This window comes from Chiloscyllium plagiosum, chromosome 2 (assembly GCF_004010195.1).
Source record: "Chiloscyllium plagiosum isolate BGI_BamShark_2017 chromosome 2, ASM401019v2, whole genome shotgun sequence".
Lineage (NCBI taxonomy): Eukaryota > Metazoa > Chordata > Chondrichthyes > Orectolobiformes > Hemiscylliidae > Chiloscyllium > Chiloscyllium plagiosum.
Window position 1 is genome coordinate 105,092,178 of NC_057711.1, and position 22,846 is coordinate 105,115,023.

The 22,846-nt window shown below is 41.6% G+C and overlaps 1 long non-coding RNA gene across 2 annotated transcripts in view; it reads left to right on the forward strand.

The window, feature by feature from the left end:
• Window positions 1–22,011, forward strand: part of LOC122562535 — a 92,060-nt gene extending 70,049 nt beyond the window's left edge. For both annotated transcript variants that reach the window (XR_006315350.1, XR_006315351.1), the window contains exon 4: window positions 21,237–22,011. This is a non-coding gene — a long non-coding RNA (uncharacterized LOC122562535). The remainder of the gene's footprint in view (window positions 1–21,236) is intronic.
• Window positions 22,012–22,846: the final 835 nt, after the last annotated feature.

Below are 22,846 nucleotides of genomic sequence, written 5' to 3' on the forward strand. Positions count from 1 at the left end.
GGACAAGTCATGGGGGCAGTGCTGAGCTGGAAGTTTGGAACCGGGGTGAGGTGGGGGAAGGGGAAATGAGGGAACTGTTGAAGTCCACATTGATGCCCTGGGGTTGAAGTGTTCCGAGGCGGAAGATGAGGCGTTCTTCCTCCAGGCGTCTGGTGGTGAGGGAGCGGCGGTGAAGGAGGCCCAGGACTTCCGTGTCCTCGGCAGAGTGGGAGGGGGAGTTGAAATGTTGGGTCACGGGCGGTGTGATTGATTGGTGCGGGTGTCCCGGAGATGTTCCCTAAAGCGCTCTGCTAGGAGGCGCCCAGTTTCCCCAATGTAGGGGAGACCACATCGGGAGCAACGGATACAATAAATGATATTAGTGGATGTGCAAGGCTCCATTAGGGCCTTGGATAGAGGTGAGAGAGGAGGTGTGGGCGCAGGTTTTACAGTTCCTGCGGTGGCAGGGGAAGGTGCCAGGATGGGAGGGTAGGTTGTAGGGGGACGTGGACCTGACCAGGTAGTCACGGAGGGAACGGTCTTTGCCGAGGGCAGAAAGGGGTGGGGAGGGAAATATATCCCTGGTGGTGGGGTCTTTTTGGAGGTGGCGGAAATGTCGGTGGATGATTTGGTGTATGCGAATTGGTGTACCTTCATCCCCTCCCCCACTCACCTATTGTACTCAATGCTACTTTCTCCTCACCCCCCTCTAGCTTATCTCTCCACGCTTCAGGCTCTCTGCCTTTATTCCTGATGAAGGGCTTTTGCCCGAAACATCGATTTCGCTGCTTCTTGGATGCTGCCTGAACTGCTGTGCTCTACCAGCACCATTAATCCAGAATTGTCTTTTTATTAGTTGGTGAAAATGAGATTGCTTTCACCAACCATTCATGTGATACATGTAAAAATGGCATACAGGAAACTATCATGCTGACACCACACTCATTATACCATAGTAGATAATTTCTACAAAGGAGGAAATGGTGGATAAGAGCACAATTATAATGTTTAAAAGACACTGAGAGAAGTACATAAATCGGAAAGGTTTGGAGCGATATGGGCCAGAAGCAGGCAGGTGGGAGTAGTTTAGCTTGGGATTATGTTCAACATGGATTAGTCTGACTGAAGGGTCTGTTTCTGTGCTATATGACTCAATGACCACTTCCCCCTTGACTCCATTAACTCAAACCATGCAATGTCCTGGAAGAGGTCAGTAATCAGAAAAATGTAGGACTAATAAGGAAGAAATGGGAGGGTTGTTTGTGGAGAATGCTGGAAAATTACTCTTAGATGATCAAATGATCAAAACTAATCTTGGAGATGAAATTGATCATGTATGCAAATGCTACCTGACATGCTGAACAATTTTATTTCAAATTTCCACCATCCATTAAATTTTCCCTCTGAATAGCTTATCTGTTAATTGACTTGATTATTTTGTTTGACGTGATCTTTGCCTCTCAAACCTATAGATTCTTAAAGTTCTTGACAGGGTACATGCTGAGAGGATGGAGAGTTTAGAACCAGAGAGTCTAGTCTCAGACTAAAAAGGTGTGAGTTTAAGACTGAGATGTGGAGGAATTTCATGTGTCAGCATGTTTTGTGTATTTGGAACTCCTTGCTAAAGAGACCCGTGGGAGCAGAGTCTTTGTGTATATTAAGGCTGAAATCTATGTATATTTGAAATGCTGGAAAGTGGATCTGAGGAATGTTGGATCAGCCAGATCCCATTGAATGTCAGAGCAGGCTGAAGGGGCCGAATGGCCTATTCCTGTTCATATTCTTCTGATCTTATGGCCTTAAGTTGACGCTCCTTTAGCGAGCTTGGTTTTCCTTCAAAGGTTCTCACATTCTGAGGTTTGTGAACTGCAAACAAAGTTGCTTAAAGTCCCCAACCATAAGATCTCCTGGCATCTACATGAAATGCCAGTATTCTAATTAAATCCATACAATTAATTTTATGATCCAATTAACCAGAGGAGAATTTGGATACAAGATTGATGTGATGGTTTAATGTTGAAGATGAGAATACAAGACCGCTTATGGCAATGCACAACATGAGGTGATATATCAAAATGATTTATGTTGATTCCAACAATTGATAGGCAGTCTTTGAAGTTGGGAATGAGGGAAGGTCAATGCAAGTACTGTTGTCGTCTTGCATTATATTCCTTAACACAGAACCACTATTTTTATCGTGGATGGGTAAGCAGCATGTGTTCAATTTAATTGAAAATCTCGAACAGGTTTTCTTAACAAACAACTGATAACTTGCACTTACAGTGCAACTAGCATATATGTCTTCATTTGGAATAGTACTACTTAAACTTCTCATGATTGCTGGTCGTGTGGTGTTATCTTGGTCCTTGGCTCATTAGTATAGTCAGGAGTTCAAGCAGAACCACTCATGCTATCCATGTTGAGACATTTTCCATGAAAAGTAACTTCAGGAAACTTCTGTGGAAGTATTCTGGAAGGCCCCTGTGGCTAGTCAATCTTTTGTCAAACTAAATTATGGGAATGTAGACATTTCCTGGCAAGAACAATAGTAATCGCCCATCCATCTGGTTACCCTTGAGAAGGTGGTTGACAAGGTACCTTCTTGAATGGCTGCAGTCCATACGCTGTAGGTACACCCACATTTCCATTAGGGATGGAGGGAGTTCCAGGACTTTGACTTAGTGACAATAAAGGAATGGCAATATAGTTCAAGGTTAGGATAACACTGGCTGGTACTGACCTATTTAGATCTTTGGAAGCCACCAGCAGATAAATTTAGGCTGAGGGTAATGCGTGAGTGTGGAAGAGAGTTGGCCTTCCTTTGTTCAGTATGTGGGGAAGGTAGGGTGGAAGAGGTGAAGGGAGAAAGAACATCTGAAGTAAAAGATAGAGAAACTGAGTTGATTAATCCAGTTAGAGACATGCACTGAATTGGAAGAATCCTATTTTATCTTGGGTTGATAAAACTCCAAACAGAAAGGTGTTTTCATTTGCTTCAATCAAATCCAAGTGTTTCATGATCTGAGAGTCAACAGATGTCTGTAGTGCCGCCAAATGCAATACAACCATCTGGTGAAATGCACAGTTAACACGCGATGTACTAACATCCTACCAGGAAGGTTAAAGAATAAAATGTTACTCCTGAGTTGAGATGAATTGGTTTGCTTTGATTGTTAGCTCTGTTCTCCTTCTTTGTGAACAGAAACCTTATTGTAAAGAAACCACCTTTAACTGGAATAGTGAGGTTGCCTGTGCAAAATATTTTCTTCATTTGCTGCATCTAGTAAACAAAAATATTACTATGGAGTAACACCTCTTCCCTTACCTCCCCACTCCCAAGTATGCAGCATTTGACAATAAACAACATTTATATTTATTAGATTTCCAGAGTGGTTTGTTCTTTAATGTTGTTTTGGTAAAAACAATAATTTGTGAAATAAGTTTTGGGGAAGAAACTCTGAAATATTTTTTAAACCAAACTAAAAATGACTACATGATCATACTGGAACAGGAATTTAAAAAGGAATTTGTAACAGCAAAAAACAATGCTGTTTACTCTTCGTTGTTGTGGCCAAGTATCTGTTCTCTGTTAGTCACTTATTTGACTTAGTAAACAAGACTTAAATAAGGAAATTATTTTACTGAGAAACGCAAGTACCAATTAAAGAGGCAAGTTCTCCCAAATGGCTGAAGTGTGAAAGGGCCTCTGAGGTGGGGAAGGTGCCATCTTAAATTGAAAAACTAAACAAAGAATTGCGGAATCTGGAAAACCGAAATAGCTGGAGAAACTCAGCAGGTCTGTCAACATCTGTGGAGCGACAGCATTATCAATGTTTGGGGTCCAATTACCCTCCCATATATTGTTTACTCCTTCTGCATCAACCCCCACCCAGTCTTCATCATACATACTGGCCTTTTCCTAGCTATAATCTGTTCTGTAGAAGGGTCACTGGATCCAAAAAACTGACTTGTTTTTCTTTCCACAGAGTTTCTCCAGCAATTTCTATTTTTGTCTTACATTAAAACACTGGTAGAGAATGCTCTTATCACAGACTTCAACTTAGTATAGGAGTTTGAAACTTCTGCTCAACATGGCCATCCTAGGATTGGTAAGAGGCTGATTAACACTTTAGTACCGCATAGCACTCTATAAGAAGTCTGCGTGGCACTTGATGGCTAGCTATAAACCTAAAAAGGTTTTCCTAACAGCAGTGAACTGAACGGGAGTAAAGTCAAATCGAAACATTTCGGTGCAATTCTGCTGATGATTTGCTGAAAAGCTTTAAACTAGGAGAAAGTGAGGACTGCAGATGCTCGAGATCAGAGTCAATGAGTGTGGTGCTAGAAAAGCACAGCCAGTCAGGCAGAATCTGAGGAACAGGAGAGTCAACGTTTTGGATCTGAAACATCGATTCTCCTGCTCCTCGGATGCTGCCTGACCAACTGTGCTTTTCCAGCACCACACTCATTGACTGAAAAACTTTAAAATAGCATTAACCCTTGCACTACCTCTAATACATCGATACATGTATATTTCCCTCCCTACCCCATCAGCTTGCCAGAAAAACTGTTCCCTCCGTGACTCCGTCAGACCAACACCCCCCTCCCCATCAGCCACTCCCCACACCTGGCACTTTCCATGCCTCCGCTGGAAGTGCAAAATCTGCACCCACACCACTCCCCTCACCTCCGTCCTGGGCCCCAAGGGATCCTTCCACATCCATCAGAAATTTACGTGTACCTCTACCAATGTCATCTACTGTATCCGTTGCACCCGGTGTGGTCTCCTCTACATCGGAAAGACCGGATGCCTTCTTGAGGATCGTTTCAGAGAACATCTCTGGGACACCCGCACCCATCAACCCACCACGCTATGGCTGAACACTTCAACTCCCCCTCCCCTCTGTCAAGGACATGCAAGTTCTGGGTCTCCTCCACTGCCAAACCGTTACCACCTGAAGTCTGGAGGAAGAATGCCTCATATTCTGACTTGGGACCCTGCAACCACCTGGGACAAATGTGGATTCCAACAGCTTCCTCATTTCCTCTTCCCCCTCCATTATCCCAGTCCCAAGCCTCCAACTTGGCACTGCCCTCCAGACCTGTCCAACACTCCACCCCCAACCTATTACCTTCATCCACATATCGCTTTCTCAGCTACATTTTCCCAAACCCCACCCCCTCCCATTTATCTCTCAGCCTTGACGCACAAGCCCCATTCCTGATGAAGGCCTTATGTCCAAAATGTCGATTTCCTCTGCTCCTTGGATGCTGCCTGACTTGCTGTGCTTTTCTAGCAACTCACTCTTGACTCTGATCTCCAGCATCTGCAGTCCCCACTTTCTCCATACATAAATACATATCTTTGTAAATACTTTTAAAATATGTTTCCGCTTGGTAACAGACAAAAGTGCTTCATCTTTACTTCAATGAATATCTTTGCTGTGCATTCATTATGATGTAGTTGTCACCAAATACAGGACCCTTTAATTTGATAGTAAGGTACGAAAAATGAGTCATATAAACATTTCTTCTGAAAAATAAGGTGGCTTGGAGTGCACTTTGATGGAATTTTCATGATTACAAAGGGATTTGGAAATACTGATCAAGCTGGAATATAGTAGAGGATTCAAAGCTGGGACCTTAGTTGATGAAATGTAGCCAACATTTGGATAGAGTTTCCATCTGCCTGTTAGCCAGTAATCCCAATAGGTGGACCTATTGAGTGAGAGTGCTGGGTTTTATTAATACAAAACAATTAGGCTACAAACTGAGTCTGGGCAGTCTGTGACCCAGGCCAATACACTAAAGCATAGTTAGGTGGGTCCATTTTGAGGATGGTAGAGATAGCAGACTGTGTGAAAACCCAGTATGGGAGTGGCACACTTTCAGTTATGAAGTCCCAAGGAAAACATTTGTTCCTTTCAGTTCCACAAAAAGGAAATAAGACTTATCATTTGTGTCCCTCTTGGATTAGAACACCAGCTGGAGTCATGCAGTGTATGCATATCACAAGTTCCATCCGATTCAATCTTAAAATGATAATTAGGATCTTACCTGTACTGTAATACTCGGATTTGCATATTTGGAAGACCTACCTTTTGATATATACATGCCTTCCTGTATTACACGGGCCTTTTGACCATGCTGTTGTTAATGCTTATGAAGATGGGAATAGGCATGCTATTGATAAATCATGAGTCACCATTCACAAATGCTAATGCTCTATTTCTGTCAGGTAAGAGTTAACATTCACAACCATATTATTGATTACAATTCTCGAGTTGAGCTGGAAAGGTGGCAAGAATTCCTCTAACTATCTATGCTACAGCATGGACGTTGGTCTGGCCACTTCAGAGTTGCGTGAAGTGAATTCATAGTACAATATCTTACAAAGCCATGTTTTATTGTTCCCAGGTTGTGATGGTGGTTTCTATAAAAGTGAAGGCCATTATAGCTTATAGTCCCACAGAACCTCTCCAGGAGGTATCAGCTGGAACAACTATTCTGCAGTACACACAAATACAAGGAACGTAGCAGTCACTATACACTTCTTCCTGGGTAAGGGAGGCAGGAATAAGACAAGGAGTATCATTTTCACACCTGACAGAATTCCCTCCGAAGCAGACTTCTGAATGGTATTCCCTGCCTCCATGGAAACAGATATGAATTAATCGTAGATGAGCACCTCAACTTGGATTTGTAAAATGTTACTATTTCTACTTGTGGTCATAGTTATTGTGGCTGACCTTTACTTTAAATGAAATGTGCCTTAGAGTTTAGGCATACTCTAAACTATCTGTAAAAGGTCAATGATTGCCCATTGTCCCTCAGGGGATATCTCAGATATTGCAACAGTTCCAGTTAGAAATATTACTCCTATTTCATGATACAACATAGACTTCTTCCATATTGCAGCCACTTCCAAGGAAGCTTTTGACTGCAACAGCTCATTTGGAGATCTCACTCCATGATGGAAGTACATATGCTTTTATTAGAGAAAAGTCCTGACCACAAATAAGGAGCTCCCCATTTCAGCAACTCCAAGTAGCAACTACAAATTATGGGAATGCAGTAGCTCTTAAAAGACTGCAGCATATCATATAAAGGGAAACTTTTAGTCATGCAAAAAAGTTTTTTTTGTTGCTCATTCATTGTTCACTCCTCTCTGTTTTAGCATTTTAGTGTTGTCCTGTAGTCTGGTGAATTTGATTCCTTGCTTAAGTTTTTTTTTGAGTTCAAAACAAGATAACTCAGTGAAGAACTTAGTGAAAAATGAGAGAATCCAACATTTTGCTACCATTGCAGCATAACAAGCTCCAGGCACAAATACAAACACCATTATGCATGTTCACGTAGATCAGCAGATTTTCTTAGCAGTACATTTCAGTAGTGCTGCAGTACTTGGAGTATTGCAGGATAAACGGTACAGTTTGACCTTTCCATGAGCAAAAGAACAGGGTCTTCATAATATCATTTGAGTCATCTTGGAGCATATCCTATGCAAATTTCAAACTAATGCCATGCAAACTAATGTGCATTGTTTTGCATTTATCTCTAGACAAGTCAACAAAATTTACAATTCAGTCTTTCTTTCCCACTCATTTACCTCGCCGCATCACATCATCCAGAAAAATGAACTCTGGTACTCCAGAATTGTATTTACATATCTGTGTGCTTAGAATCCTAGGATGTTATAGAGCCAGGAAAGGCCGATCAGCCCATTCTTGTGTGTACTGATACTTTGAAAGAGCTTCCCAATTAGTCCCATTCACTCTTTCTCCATATTTTCTACCCTACAATCTTTATTCGTTTTGAAATTTATTGTTTGTTTCAACTAGCTTTTCAGTCAATGTAATCCAGATGATAACTCTCTGTTGAAAAATTAAAATCTCTTCATCTCATCCCTGCAACTTTTACCAATCAACCCTAAAATCTGTGTTCCCAGGTTACCTATCCTGCTGCTGGTGGAAATAGTTCATTCTTGTTTCTTCTGTTCAAGCTTCATTGGTTATTTATTATTCAAAGAGGATCCTTAGCAGTGCCTATTTTAGTATTCCCAAATAGCTTGAGGTAAGGAACAATGACCTACAAACCTTTGGACTACTTTTTACTGCTCTCAGAAAAGTGCTTGATTTTAGTGTCCAACAACCCCACTCCAAATGAGCTACCAAAACAGATTTGAAGGTAAATAAAATTAGAAAGTACTGGAAATACTCAGTAGGTCAGTCGGCAGCAGTGAAGCGAAACAGACTGAACAGGCAGAATCTAATTCCTTGAACCCTCTGACCACCACAATTCAGACCTGATCCCCAACTTGGCCTCCAACCTTAAGGCTAATTGAGACCTTTTAGAGACCACTCATTTTGCTGGCACTCATAGAAGGACAGGGTGTGAAAGTGAGGGATGTTATGTCACATGATCATATTATACCCAGCTAGCCTCACTTGTGGCCTAGTATGAGGCAGCATTCTGTCTTCTATTTGACATTGATAAAGGTTATTAAAACATAGAACATTACAGCGCAGTACAGGCCCTTCGGCCCTCGATGTTACACCGCCCTGTCATACTAATCTGAACCCCATCCCACCTACACTATTCCATGTACGTCCATATGCCTGTCCAATGACGATTTAAATGCACTTAAATGTGGCAAATCTACTACCATTGCAGGCAAAGCATTCCATACCCTTACTACTCTTTGAGTAAAGAAACTACTTCTGACATCTGTCTTATACCTGTCTCCCCTCACTTTAAAGTTGTGTCCCCTGTGTTTGCCATCCCCATACTTGGAAAAAGGCTCTCCCCGTCCACCCTATCTAACCCTCTGATTATCTTGTATGTCTCTATTAAGTCACCTCTCAATCTTCTTCTCTCTAACGCGAGCAGTCTCAAGGCCCTCAGCCTTTCCTCGTAAGACATTCCTTCCACACCAGGCAACATCCTAGTAAATCCTCTCTGCACCCTTTCCAAAGCTTCCACATCTTTCTTATAATGCGGTGACCAGAACTCCAAGTGTGGCCATGCCAGAGCTTTGTACAGCTGCAGCATAACCTCCTGGTTCCGGAACTCAATCCCTCTATTAATAAAGGCCATAATACTGTATCCCTTCTTAACAACCCTGTCAATCTGGGTGGCAAGTTTCAGGGATCTGTGTACATGGACACTGAGACCTCTCTGTTCATCTGCACTCCCAAGAATCTTGCCATTAGCCCAGTACTTTGCATTCCGATTACTCCGTCCAAAGTGTATCACCTCACACTTGTCCACATTAAACTCCATTTGCCACCTGTCAGCCCAGCTCTGCATCCTATCTATGTCTCTCTGCAACCTACTACACCCTTCGTCACTATCCACAACTCCACCAACCTTAGTATCGTCTGCAAATTTACTAACCCACCCTTCTAAGCCCTCATCCAGGTCATTTTATAAAAATGTCGAACAGCAGTGGACCCAACACCGACCCTTGCGGTACGCTGCTAGTAACTGGACACCAAGATGAACATGTTCCATCAACTACAACCCTCTGTTTTCTTTCAACAAGCCAATTATTGATCCAAACTGCTATGTCTCCCACAATCCCATTCCTCCGCATTTTGTATAATAGCCTACTGTGGGGAACCTTATCCAACGCCTTGCTGAAATCCATATACACCACATCAACCGGTTTACTCTCATCTACCTGTTTGGTCACTTTGTCAAAAAACTCAATAAGATTCATTAGGCACGACCTACCCTTCACAAAAATCGTGCTGACTGTCCCTGATCAGATTATTCTTTTCTAGATGGTTATAAATCCTATCTCTTATAACCTTTTCCAACACCTCACCAACAACTGAAGTGAGACTCACTGGTCTGTAATTACCAGGGTTGTCTCTACTACCCTTTTTGAACAAGGGAACCACATTTGCTATTCTCCAGTCCGCAGGCACTATTCCTGTAGACAATGATGATTTGAAGATCAATGCCAAAGGCTCGGCAATCTCTTCCCTTGCTTCCCAGAGGATCCTAGGATAGATCCCATCCAGCCCAGGGGCTTGTCTATTTTCACACACTGCAGTATTTCTAATACCTCTTCCCTGTGAACCTCAATCTTTTCTAGTCTCGATGCAAGTATCTCTATCTTCCTCACCAACATTTTCATTTTCTATAGTGAACACTGTCGAAAAATATTTATTTAGTGCTTCCCCTATCTCCTCTGACTCCACACACAACTTCCCACTATTATCCTTGATTGGCCCTAATTTAACTCTCCTCATTCTTTTATTCGTGACATACCTATGGAAAGCCTTAGGGTTAACTCTGATCCTATCTGCCAACAACTTCTCATGTCTCCTCCTGCCTCTTCTGAGCTCTCTTTTTAGGTCTTTCCTGACTTCCTTGTAACCCTCAGGTGCCCTAACTGAGTTTTCACATTTTGTCCTAACATAAGCCGCCTTCTTCTTCTTGGCCAAGGATTCCACTTCCTTAGTAAACCACGGCTCGCGCGTTCTATATCTTCCTCCCTGCCTGACAGGTACATACTTATCTAGGACACACAGGAGTTTTTCCTCCACATTTTTAATGTGCTCATCCCCTGCAGTTTCCTTCCCCATTCTACGCTTCCTAAATGTTTCCTAATTTCATCGTAATTTCCCTTCCCCCAGCTGTAACTGTTGCTCGGTGGAGTACACCTATCCCTTTCCATCACTAAAGTAAACCTGAAAGAATTGTGATCGCTGTCTCCAAAGTGCTCACCTACTTCCAAATCTAACACCTGACCAGGCTCGTTACCCAGTACTAAATCTAATGTGGCTTCGTCCCTTGTAGGCCTGTCTACATACTGTGTCAGGAAATCCTACTGCACACACTGGACAAAAAGTGACCCATCAATAGTACTCGTACTGTAGGGATCCCAGTCAATATTTGGATAGTTGAAGTCCCTCATGATAACTACCCAGCCTCTCTCACTCCTATCGAGAATCATCTTTGCTATCATTTCCTCTACATCTCTAGGACCATTCGGAGACCTATAGAAAACTCCCAGCATGGTGACTTCTCCTTTCCTGTTTCTAACCTCAGCCCATACTACCTCAGTTAACGAATCCCCAAACATCCTTTCTACAGCTATAATATTGTCCCTGGTCAACAATGGTACACCTTCCCCCTCTTTTTCCATCTTCTCTGTTCTTACTGAAACATCTGAATCCCGGAACCTGCAATAGCCATTCCTGTCCCTGCTATATCTATGTCTCCGTAATGGCCACATCGAAGTCCCAGGTACCAACCCACACTGCCAGTTCACCCACTTTATTTCGGATGTTCCTTGCATAGAAGTACACACACTTCAAACCAGGTTCTCGCTTGCCAGTGTCAGATACTTCATTTGGGAACTCCCCACTCTCATCCTCTCCTGTACCTGTCCTACAATTTTGGTTCCCATCTCCCTGTTGTATTAGTTTAAATCCACCTTAATAGCTTTAGTGAATTTCCCACCTAGGATATTGGTACCCCTCTGGTTTAGATGAAGACCAAACTGCTTGTAAAGGTCCCACCTACCCCAGAAAGAGCTCCAATTATCCAAAAAACCCAAACCCTCCCTCCTGCATCATCCCTGTAGCCACGTGTTCAACTCCTTTCTCTCCCTATTCCTCACCTCACTAACACGTGGCAGCAAATGAGAGAAAACAACTCTGTTTGTCCTAGCTCTAAGCTTCCATCCTAGCTCCCTGAATTTCTGCCTCAAGTCCCCATCTCTCTTCCGACCTATGTCTTTCATGACAATGTGGACCATGACTTGGGGCTGCTCCCCCTCCCCCTGAAGGATCCCAAAAACATGATCAGAGACATCATGGATCCTGGCACCCGGGAGGCAACACACCAACCGTGAGTCTCTCTCGTCCCCTCAGAAACTCCTATCTATCCCCCTAACTATCGAGTCCCCAATGACTACTGCTCTGCTCTTCCCCCTTCCCTTCTGAGTAGCAGGTGCCCCACTGCTTTCCCCCGGTAAGACATCCCCCCCCAGCAGTATCCAAAACATATACTTATTGTTGAGGGGAATGACCACAGGGGATCCCTGCACTGTCTGCCAGTTCCCTTTCTGTCCCCTAACTATCACCCATCTGTCTTTTTCTTTTATCTGGGGAGTGACTACCTCTCTGTAAGTCCTGTCAATAACCCCCTCTGCCTCCCGAATGATCTGAAGTTCATCCAACTCCAGCTCCAATTCCCTAATGCGGTTTTCGAGGAGCTGTTGTTGGGTGCACTTCCCATCTGGCAGCTGCTATCACTCTAGGATAACTAACTTCCTTACAAGACTGTAAGGATCCATCTGACTGGACGCAGTGATTCCAGCCCGCTTACCTGTGTTCCAGAATTCAAGTGACAATCCTTCTTCTAAGTCCTAACTGCAGTGTTGACAGTGGTGCTGCTGGAACCTGAGAGCTGATGGCCTTTGATTGTCAGGACACACGCCCAATAAGATTCAGGCACCAGACAGCAAATAGCAGCATTCCTGCTTAGAATGGAATTTTGTCAAGTCTCTTGAAAAGGGATGAAAATTGGGTGTCGCCAACTCTCCAGCGAGTGGAAGGGCTGATCACCCTAACCATTAAATTCCAAGATTTAAGATCAGTGAGCCTCCTCCAAAATATCTGAAGGCGTGTCATCAACCTGAAACATTAACTGTGTTTTTCTCAACAGGCACTATTTGTTATATTGTTTTTACTTCAGATTTCAGTATCTGCAGTATTTTGCTTTATATAACCTTTATTGTTTATTTCCTTTCAAAAGCATTTCTACAGGCCTCAATGCTTATTATCAACATAACTGTTATTCCATTGGTACTTACTGAAGCAAGCTCGAGGAACCATGTGACTGCTTCCTGCTCTTATTTCTTATGTTCTTACTTATCTTTGCTGTACTGGTTTTTAATGGTGAGATTATGCTAAGGTTCAGAACACTGCTACAGTCCTTTGCTCAATAGCGAAGAACTTTTCTTCACATTTGATCAAAAACTGATCTGTCATTCTCCTTCTGCCTAATTTATCTAATATCAAACTACTCTGAACATGCCTTAAATGATTCTGAGTCACATTCTTTGGAGATGGTGAACTGACTCAAAATTTCTTTTCTTGACCATTCCAATCGCGGCATGGTGGCTCAGTGGTTAGCACTGCTGCCTCACAGCGCCAAGGAGCCAGGTTCGATTCCAGCCTCAGATGACTGTCTATGTGGAGTTTGTACATCCTCCCAGTGTCTGCATAGGTTTGCTCTGGTGTCTTCCCACATTCCAAAAGATGTGCAGGCCAGGTGAATTGGCCATGCTACATTGCCCATAGTGTAAGGTGCAATAGTCAGGGGTAAATGTAGGGAAATGAGTCTGGGTGGGTTACTCTTCAGAGGGTCGGTGTGGTCTTGTTGGACCAAAGGGCCTGTTTCCACAGTGTAGGGAATCTAATCTAATCAATCTTCATGTAATTTCTTTTAAATTTCTCCAAAAATCTTAGGGCTTGTTAAAGTACCTCTGTACACATATTAGCTCTGCATTAAGAAAGATGATTTAATAAGGATGCAAATCAGCAACCTGTGCAAGCTTTCTTTGGGCTATTTTAATTAATAATAACTCACTCGCATATTTTAATTATACATGATTTCCTCAGCTTCCAATGAGAATCCTCCAGTAACTTAAATTTAATAGTCTTGCATTGATGTCTGGCTGAGAATTCTGTGCAAAATACAATGTCAATACCAGGTACTCAAACCTTTTGTTTGGTCCCAGCATACCTATTACACCAGGCTAAATTTGCCTTTATATACAAAATTATGGTGCTTTTCAGATACAAAGGATAGTGTTAAATGAGTACGGTACTCTTTGCGAACGTAGGAACAAGAGAAAACCATTTTGCCCGTTGCCTTTCGATAACGTAGATTATGGCTGATAGTTAAATTAACTTCACATACTTGGCTTTGAGCTGTTGTGCTCTCCTGAACAAAAACCTATCGATTGTAGATTTAAAGTAAACAACTGACCAAGCAACAATTGCTATTTGTGACAGAAATAGATCAAAATCCAACATATGAGAGTTTCTTGCATTTCTGGTTGTGCTTTCAAAAATGTGATTAAACAAATTATTTATTTCTCATGCAGAAAATTAAATTGCTTTCAAAGGTAATGGAAAAGTGTCTCTTGTGACCAGAAAACCATGAAAAGAATATTGAGATAATAACATTGAGATTTTAGATATTCTCTCAATATGTGCTTATTTAATAATTGCATGTTTAAGAATATGTAAATAATGTTATAATTCTCATTGTTTCAGAGGTTGGCTTGCTTCACTTAGTTGCACGTCAATAATATATCACAGATCCAGAAGCCAGAGAGATTTCTTTTGACACTAAACTTCATACATAAATAGAATCTTTAATGTACCATGTTGTGCTAATGTTTCCCTGCAATCTGTGGTTCCATGCATATTGGCAGCTAATGCGAAAACTTGTCTAAAATGATAGTCTACACAGGTACAAACAGGTACTCTGCAACATTAACACAATCTGGAAGAAATTTATCATTTGAAAACTCCGACTTAATCCCAGCACAGTGCATTTGTAAACAGAGCCCAATTAGAACTACTGTGATGGAATCTTATTGGGGTGTGAGCAATGTTGGCTATGCTGAGACCTGTGGCAGAATTGGATTGGAAATCTGGTGAAGCTTATCCCAACTTTGAGAGTATGTCACTGCTTTTGCCTAAAGCGAGTTTCTCATAAGACAGCAGTGAGTTGCAAAATTACAGGTGTCACAGTTCATTAAGTATTTTATGAGACCAACTTGCCTTATTAATATTGATCTGCTATCTTACTAAATGCACCGACCGAGCTAAATATCAAGAATTCTTGACGTGGAAGTCAGAATAGGTACCTGTCAACTTCACGAAGGCGAAAGTGAGGACTGCAGATGCTGGAGATTAGAGTCAAGATTAGAGTGGTGCTGGAAATGCACAGCAGTTCAGGCAGCATCCGAGGAACAGGCAGATCGACATTTCGGGCAAAAGCCCTTCAACAGGAATGAGCGCTGATGAAGGGCTCCTGCCCAAAACGTCGATTTTCCTGTTCGTCGGATGCTGCTGACCTGCTGTGCATTTCCAGCACCACTCTAATCTTGACCTGTCAACTTCAGCTCACATTATCTCCAACCAGGGGGCGGCACAGTGGCCCAGTGGTTAGCACTGTTGCGTCACAGTGCCAGGGATTTGGGTTCAATCCCACCCTCGGGCGACTGTGTGGGTTTCCTCTGGGTGCTCTGGTTACCTCCCACACTCCAAAGATGTGCAGGTTAGGTGAATTGCCCATGCTAAATTGTCTATAGTGTTCAGGGATGTGTAGGTTAGGTTCATTAGTCAGGAGTAAATGTAGAGTAATAGGGTAGGGGAATAGGTCTGGGTGGGTTATTCGTCAGACGGTCGGTGTGGACTTGTTGGGCTAAAGGGCCTGTGTCCACACTGTAGGGATTCTATGAGCATTCATGTTTCTCAACACCAAACAGCATCTCACGGCAAAATCCTGTCCTCATCCTTTTCCCCAGATATTGGCATCCAACATTCTTTAACCATTCAGAACCATCCTGGTACCTCTCTGATACGCTAGAAGTGCATTCTGGAAGCACAGGCATACATTGCAGGGTGCACCAGCAAGGATAATTTCCATAGCATGGAAGACACCCAGCTGAAGGATTGGACTATGCCGAATCTCAGGGCTGCTCATTTGCTCTCTTTCATTTGTTCACTTAGCACCTACCTCATACACTCAACATCCATGCTTTGCCTTGCCATACCTTTGACACATTGGTGCTTCCCCCAGCTAGAGCAAAAGTTCTGTTGACATTGTTATATGGTGCAGATATGCAGAGGGGCTGCTTATTAATAGGATTCTGGAGGTGGAGGGGACAACTTGGTGAATGGCACACTGAGACATAAATCTAACATGTGCCATCTGCCTGCACGACATATACTCTGCAGGTTTGCACAATTTGTCCCCTTGTTTAAGAAGGGTAGGAGGTATAATCCAGTTAATTACAGACCTGTAAGTCTAACATCAGGGGTAGGGAAGCTACTGGAGAAGATACTGAGGGATAGGATATATATCCATTTGGAAGAAAATGGGCTTATCAATGATAGGCAGCATGGTTTTGTGCAGGGAAGATCATAGAAACTTAATAGAATTCTTTGTTGACTGTTGATTGATGAGGAAAGGCATGTAGATATCATATACATGGCCTTTAGTAAGGCATTTGATAAGGTTCCCCATCGTAGGCTGATGAAGAAGGTGAAGTTGCATGGGGTCCAGGGTGTTCTAACTAGATGGATAGAGCAACAGGAGAAAGAGAGTAGTAGTGGAAGGGAGTTTCTCAAAATGGAGAACTGTAACCAGTAGTGTTCCACATGGATCTGTGCTGGGAATAATCTTGTTTGTGATAGATATAAATGATTTGGAGGAACGTGTAGGTGGTCTGATTAGCAAGTTTGCAAATGACACTAAGATTGTTGGAGTAGCAGATAGTGAAGGGGACTGTCAGAGATTACAGTAGAATATAGATAGATTGAAGAGTTGGGCAGAGAAATGGCAGATGAAGTTCAATCCAGACAAATGCGAGGTGATGCATTTTCGAAGATCCAATTCAAGAGTGAACCATACAGTAAATGGAAAAGTCCTGGGGAAAATTGATGTACAGAGAGATCTGGTGTCCAGGTCCATTGTTCCCTGAAGGTGGCTATGCAGGTCAGTAAATTGGTCAAAAAAGCATACTGCGTGCTCTCCTTCATCGGACGGGGCATTGAGTACAAGTGTTGGCAGATCATGTTACAGTTGTTTGGCTACATTTGGAATACTGCGCACAGTTCTGGTCGCCACATGACCAAAAGGATGTGGATGCTTTGGAAAGGGTGCGGAGGAGGTTCACCAGGATATTGACTGGCATGGAGGGTGCTAGCTATGAGGAGAGGTTGAGTTGATTAGGATTATTTTCATTAGAAAGATGAAGGTTGAGGGGGTCCTGATTGAGGCCTATAAAATCATGAGAGGTGAAGACAGGGTGGACAGCAAGAACTCAATTACTAGGGGTCACGAGTTCAAAGTGAGAGGGGAAATGTTTAGGGGAGATATGCGTCGAAAGCTCTTCATGCAGAGGGTGGTGGGTGCCGCGAACGCGTTGCCAGCGGAGGTGGTAGGGGTGGGAACGATAGAGTCATTTAAGATCTAACTAGACAGATAAATTAATTGTCAGGAGGCAAAGGTTTATAGATCCTGAGAAAATAGGTGACAGATTTAGATAGAGGATCTGGATCAGCACAGGCATGGATGGTCAAAAGGCCTGTCCCTGTGCTATAATGTTCTTTGTCCTTTGTTCAAATGGGCATGTTGGAAACTAGCTGGGAGCCAGTCCTCAGTCCAGTCAATGGAGGGGAGCTGTTATCCATCAAGGGATCCCAGTACATTCCACAGTCAGTCATCCACTTTGGATGCTCACGGTCAGGGGATCTGTCCGTCTGCAGTCCAGAGAGTGTTCAGCTGTTTGACCTGTAGGACCAGGAGTAGTAGTCAGGTGAATCAGGTCTCTTTTTTCAGGAAGCTGCAAACACAGTGGTCAGTTATGTCTAGTGATGCACATTGAAGTCAATCAGATGACTGAAGCAAATACAGCCCGGGGGTTCCATCTGTTGATTGTTTAAAATGAAGTAAGGGAGGTCTGTAGGAGCAGAGCAGATGGATCATTGTCAAATGAGATAAGGGAGACAGTGTTGAGTGGGGACAAGAGAACATTTGTAAGGTAGTGCATTTAATAATGACAGTGCTGGGAGTAACTCAAGATGTATGCAGATATATAGATCTGGATGTAGACTTCTTGGCATCATGGTAGCCCACAAACCCACCAACACACTAAAACAGCAGCTAATGAACTTGAAAGACCTTACTCAGATAACAAGCAAAGCTAATATCATTTACAAAATACCTTGCAAGGACTGTAACAAACACTACATTGGACAAACAGGCAGAAATCTAGCACCAGGATACATGAACATCAACTAGCCACAAAAAGACATAACCAACTCTCACTAGTATCCTTACTTACAGATGAGGAAGGGCACCACTTTGACTGGGACAACAGATTCATCCTCAGTCAAGCCAAACAGAGTCATGTATGAGAATTCCTAGAAACATGGTATTCCAACTGGAACTCTATCAACAAACACATTGACTTGGATCCCATTTACCACCCGCTGAGAAAGAGAAAATGAAATGACATCACCAACCCAAGGAAAGCTAAACACATAAATAGAAAGTGGGCCAGATCACCTTGCTTCATCTGGAGGCTCACTGATGATGTTACCTAGTATGGTGACAATATGTCTGAAAACGAACCTTCCAGCTCAGCGAGCAAACCTACTTCCAGAACCTGAACCTGAGCTACAAATCTTCTCAACTCGCTAAGAGATGTGGATCAGCAGGCTAGAGGGAAAGAAAAAGAAGCAAAGAAGGATGGAAATGAGATATATAGAAGTAACAGAACTGAAAGAAGAAAGAGAAACACTTAGGTTTGCACAAAATTAGTTGTAACACAGCACAATAAAAGAAGCAAAGACAGGAGAAGGGTTTATAGGGAAAGATGCCGGTGGTTATTTCAGAACTGCAGACTAGCCTAAAGTTCTACTTTGATCCTCAATGAAGTTTTTACCAGAACAATTGAATGACATTTGTTTTCTCTCCTCCAATTTCATTTCAGATTTCTTCCTTTGCTCTCCAACTTGTGCTGATACCTCTCTTAATTACCATGAATAGTGGGTTCTAAAATCTGATCACCTGACTAATTTGAGTCAAATGTTATGAAATTATTACGAATCTAGAACAAGTTTGCACTAATTTTGTATTCAAAATTATGAAACTAGTATCTCTGATCTATACATTCTGTGTGATTTCCACTTTTCAATTTATATACAGAAGAAGAACATCCCCTGACAAATTATACAACTTTGAAAAACAATGCAACCAGATACAGGCATGCACAAATGAACTGTACTTCAGGCAAAAGATTTTAGGCAGAACAGAGAGTGAAGAGAATGAATTTGTAGCAAAAATCCAATGACTCTGGCCTTGATTTTTATTTCCAGGTTAGAAATGCCCATTTTGGAAGAAATCCCCACCCCATAGACCAAAATGACTGGACACACTTCCTGGTTTTGATCTTGTGGGGGCTGAATTGACAGTCAGTATCCAGCACAATATTCAATGTTTAAAAATAATGTTGCTCCTGCTCTTACCCCCCTCACTCCTGTCATTCTCCGTGCTCCATGCCAACTGACCATCGTGAACTCAATACCCTATGCCAATCCATTCATCTTTCATGGTTCCTCATACCTCATAGACCTGCAATCATCCCAATGACCCTTTACAATTCCTACGCCAACTCAGTACCAATTCATACTCCCAGCCAACATCCTTTGCCCTTCTCTCTCCATGCCAATTCACTTACTTATTTTACTCAGGAGGCATGCTGATGGAAAGTGATCTGTCAATTGATGATATAGGGGAAAAGGAACACTCTCATTTAAACACTGAATATATTGAAATACCTTCAATTAATCCCCTCTGTAAACAAACGTGTCCATTCTATAAGCAGTTTGAGCTGTCCAGTAAAATGTTTACTCAATAGGTACCCTATTGTGAAAATGATAATCTAGGAAAATTGTTGTGTAGCACAAATCCCATAATCATTTTATGTGACCAGGTATTATGAAATACCTCACACTTTTTTTAATTAACTCCATCCATTGTATTGACAGTTCTTTGACAACTTTTACAAGTGCAATGATTTTACTTACTTTAGAAAAGCATGCCTTTTCACAATCTAAAGGGTACTCTACCTCTGCCAAAAGTATCTCTGGATGAGATTCAAAGGGACATCTTACCTCCCAAAAAGGGAGCAACATAAAAATTCCTCTAGCCCTGACCCCTCACACCCCTCACTACATACCTGATTTGTCCCATGCTCCACCCATGCAACCTAATGTCTTCTATGCATCATAACCTTCATTGCTCCTGTGCAACTCCCTGATCCCTACCTATCCCCAGAGTTCCTCATTCCCCCTTGCCAACCTGATGCTTTTTTCATCCACTACTCTTTTCCCTTTCACCTGCTAGATTGACTCCTTGAGTATCCATGCAGATTTGAGAAAAAAGTATTGTTCTATTGCTTAAATATTGTATTGCTGATTACAACTCATTGACAGAAGCATTCTAATTAATAAAATAATAACATTTTGATAATTTTTGACAGATCCTGGCACGTGGACTATTCCAAGAGATTTTTACATAGCCCTTTGTGCACAATCATCTCCATAGTTAACAGTTCCAAAGTATTCCTGACACCCGTCCACAAATAATACCCAACTCCCTCCACTCCACAAGATTCCTGACATCATCTCCCTGGGACTATATTCCCAGAATTACCTCAGATCTCCTGGCTATCCAAACTAAATGAGTTGAGAATAGTCCTGCTCCTACCCAATCTAATCTCCACAATCCAGGTCTCAGAAACCAGGAAATCTAAAATTTGACTTGACACGAGGTAGCTGGTCATTAAAATAGTGAGGTATGTTAGGAAACTGCATGTGCAAACTACCTCCAATTAGCGTCCCATTTAGAAAAAGGGGAAATTCTAGCTTTGGGAATTCCCAACTTCTTTCAGCATTTTCAGCATAACAGAGATGGAAGTCTCTGCATTTGTCTCTCGCTGATTTGTATACCCTCTGGTAATAAGTAATAAGGAGAAATAGAGCAACATTCATTCCCTGAGAACACAAATAGCTAGAAATTTTACAACTGTTGGGGATACAAGGTATTAATAAAACAACGATGATCTCAAGTTAAAATGTAACACCACAAGAGTGCTAAGGATTTTTAAATTGTGTATTTTTTACTCTCCTTTTTTGTACTAGACACTCTCACCTTTATGAACCTTATACCTCTGTGTCTCATTCATTATAACCTGTTTGTTTATATTTATTGATAACATATTTATTATTTTTCTCCCTAAAGCAAACATTGCAATTTTCTCCTGAATGTTGATGTTGTGAATATGTTTTGATTGTTGTGTGATAAAGCTAAAAAGTAATAAAGTAGTTGTTGTAGCTGGGAGAGAGAGAGAAGGATAAAAAGAGGGAAACTGAATCACTCCTCCTTACATAGCCTGAAGAATTAATGCTCTTTCTTTTTATTTACAGCATGGTGATATGGTTCACCATTTGGCTTCATTTCCAGATCTTGTGAAGACACTTCCCCACATCATACAAAACGCAGTGGCTATGAGCTTGATCAAATTAGGCTTTGCTAGATGATCAACTGAATCTGCAAGTCCCCATGGATTTGGCAAACGTGGCCACTATGAGCTAAGGCATTGAATAGATTGGACTTAGTACTTTTTAAAATCATATTATGAAAACATTTGATATTTAACATTTTTAGTACATGAGTTATATGTTTTGTGGAGATGGTTGGATTTTCTTTTCATAGGTCAATGAAAACAAGATACTTCTGGGAATCCACATAATTGCTAGTTTTGGTTGAACTCATTTCTGGGAACAAAACCTCTTTTGTGATCGAATTTTATGGCTGTTCTGTTTGCACAGTGGGGTAAGTTTATCATAGAACAAGCTGTTCGGCTTGAGGCTCATATTTCTGAAATACATTTGTTGTGTTATCAGTGTGAAACCTAATTGTTCCTTTGGAAGAATGTCACAATATTGTATTCCCTGACCAAGCTGTGTCTACCAAGATGTCATGACCATGCATGCAAGAACACCAGATCAAAGACTTGGGAACATAATATGCCTTGTCTTTTTTCTTCCCTTCAAGAAAACCACCATGACAAGGAAAGTGCTTTTTTTTTTCTGTAAAGTCTATCTCTGCAAAGCGAAATCAATTTTTCTGAACCTTGGCTGAAATGTCTGTGCTCTTTTATTTTCATATAACAAATTTTGTGTGATAGCCACTTCTGCATCTTCACCAAATGGGTTTCATTTATAATAAATCAAATATTCTATGTTTATTAAAGAAAGATGGTGATGAATCTTTCATTACAAGTCTAATACAGGTAAAGCATATAATTGGTCATCTTAGGACATTGGCAAGACATCTTTTAAATTTGTGTGACCTATGGTATAGTGGGATCAGAGAAAAGAATGTGCTCACCTCCCATTTGATTCATTATAATTCCTGCATTTATTGGTAATATAGACCATTTCCTCTGTGCCTGTACTGAGGGAAATCTTTTATAACGAAATGAAAATCTTAGGCAGTGTAACATAGAGGAATGTAAGCTTAAAGTTATGTTTGTACTTACTGTTTTGAATTTTTTTCTTAATCTTGTCCTTAATTCTGTGGAGAGCTTTTCAAACATGTGACAGGGTCTTTATAAAAGGAATATTGCCTGGTAAATCCAAATCAGGCTGTATTGCAAGCTTTATGTTGGATGGAGTAAGAGTCTGGATCACTTATTGAGGTTTCCCGAGCAAACATGCATATGAATATTTTGTAAAAAATCAAAACCTGATCTTAGCTTTGTTTACTTGATAGTAATGAGGAAAGTAGTTCAGACATCAGTGGTGTACTGATGAGTTTTCACCTATTGTTATTTTAACCATGCAATTTTCAGAGTCAGCTTTTGCAGACATGTTGATCTCATATTTAAATTAGCAGCTATGAGAATCTCAATGTAATTTTGACTAATGGTGGCAGTTCTATCCAGGGCAATTGAAAAACAAAACTGGAGCAATGGAGTTTGAGGGTTGACCTTACTGAGGTTTATAAAATCAAGCGAGGTCTAGATAAGGTG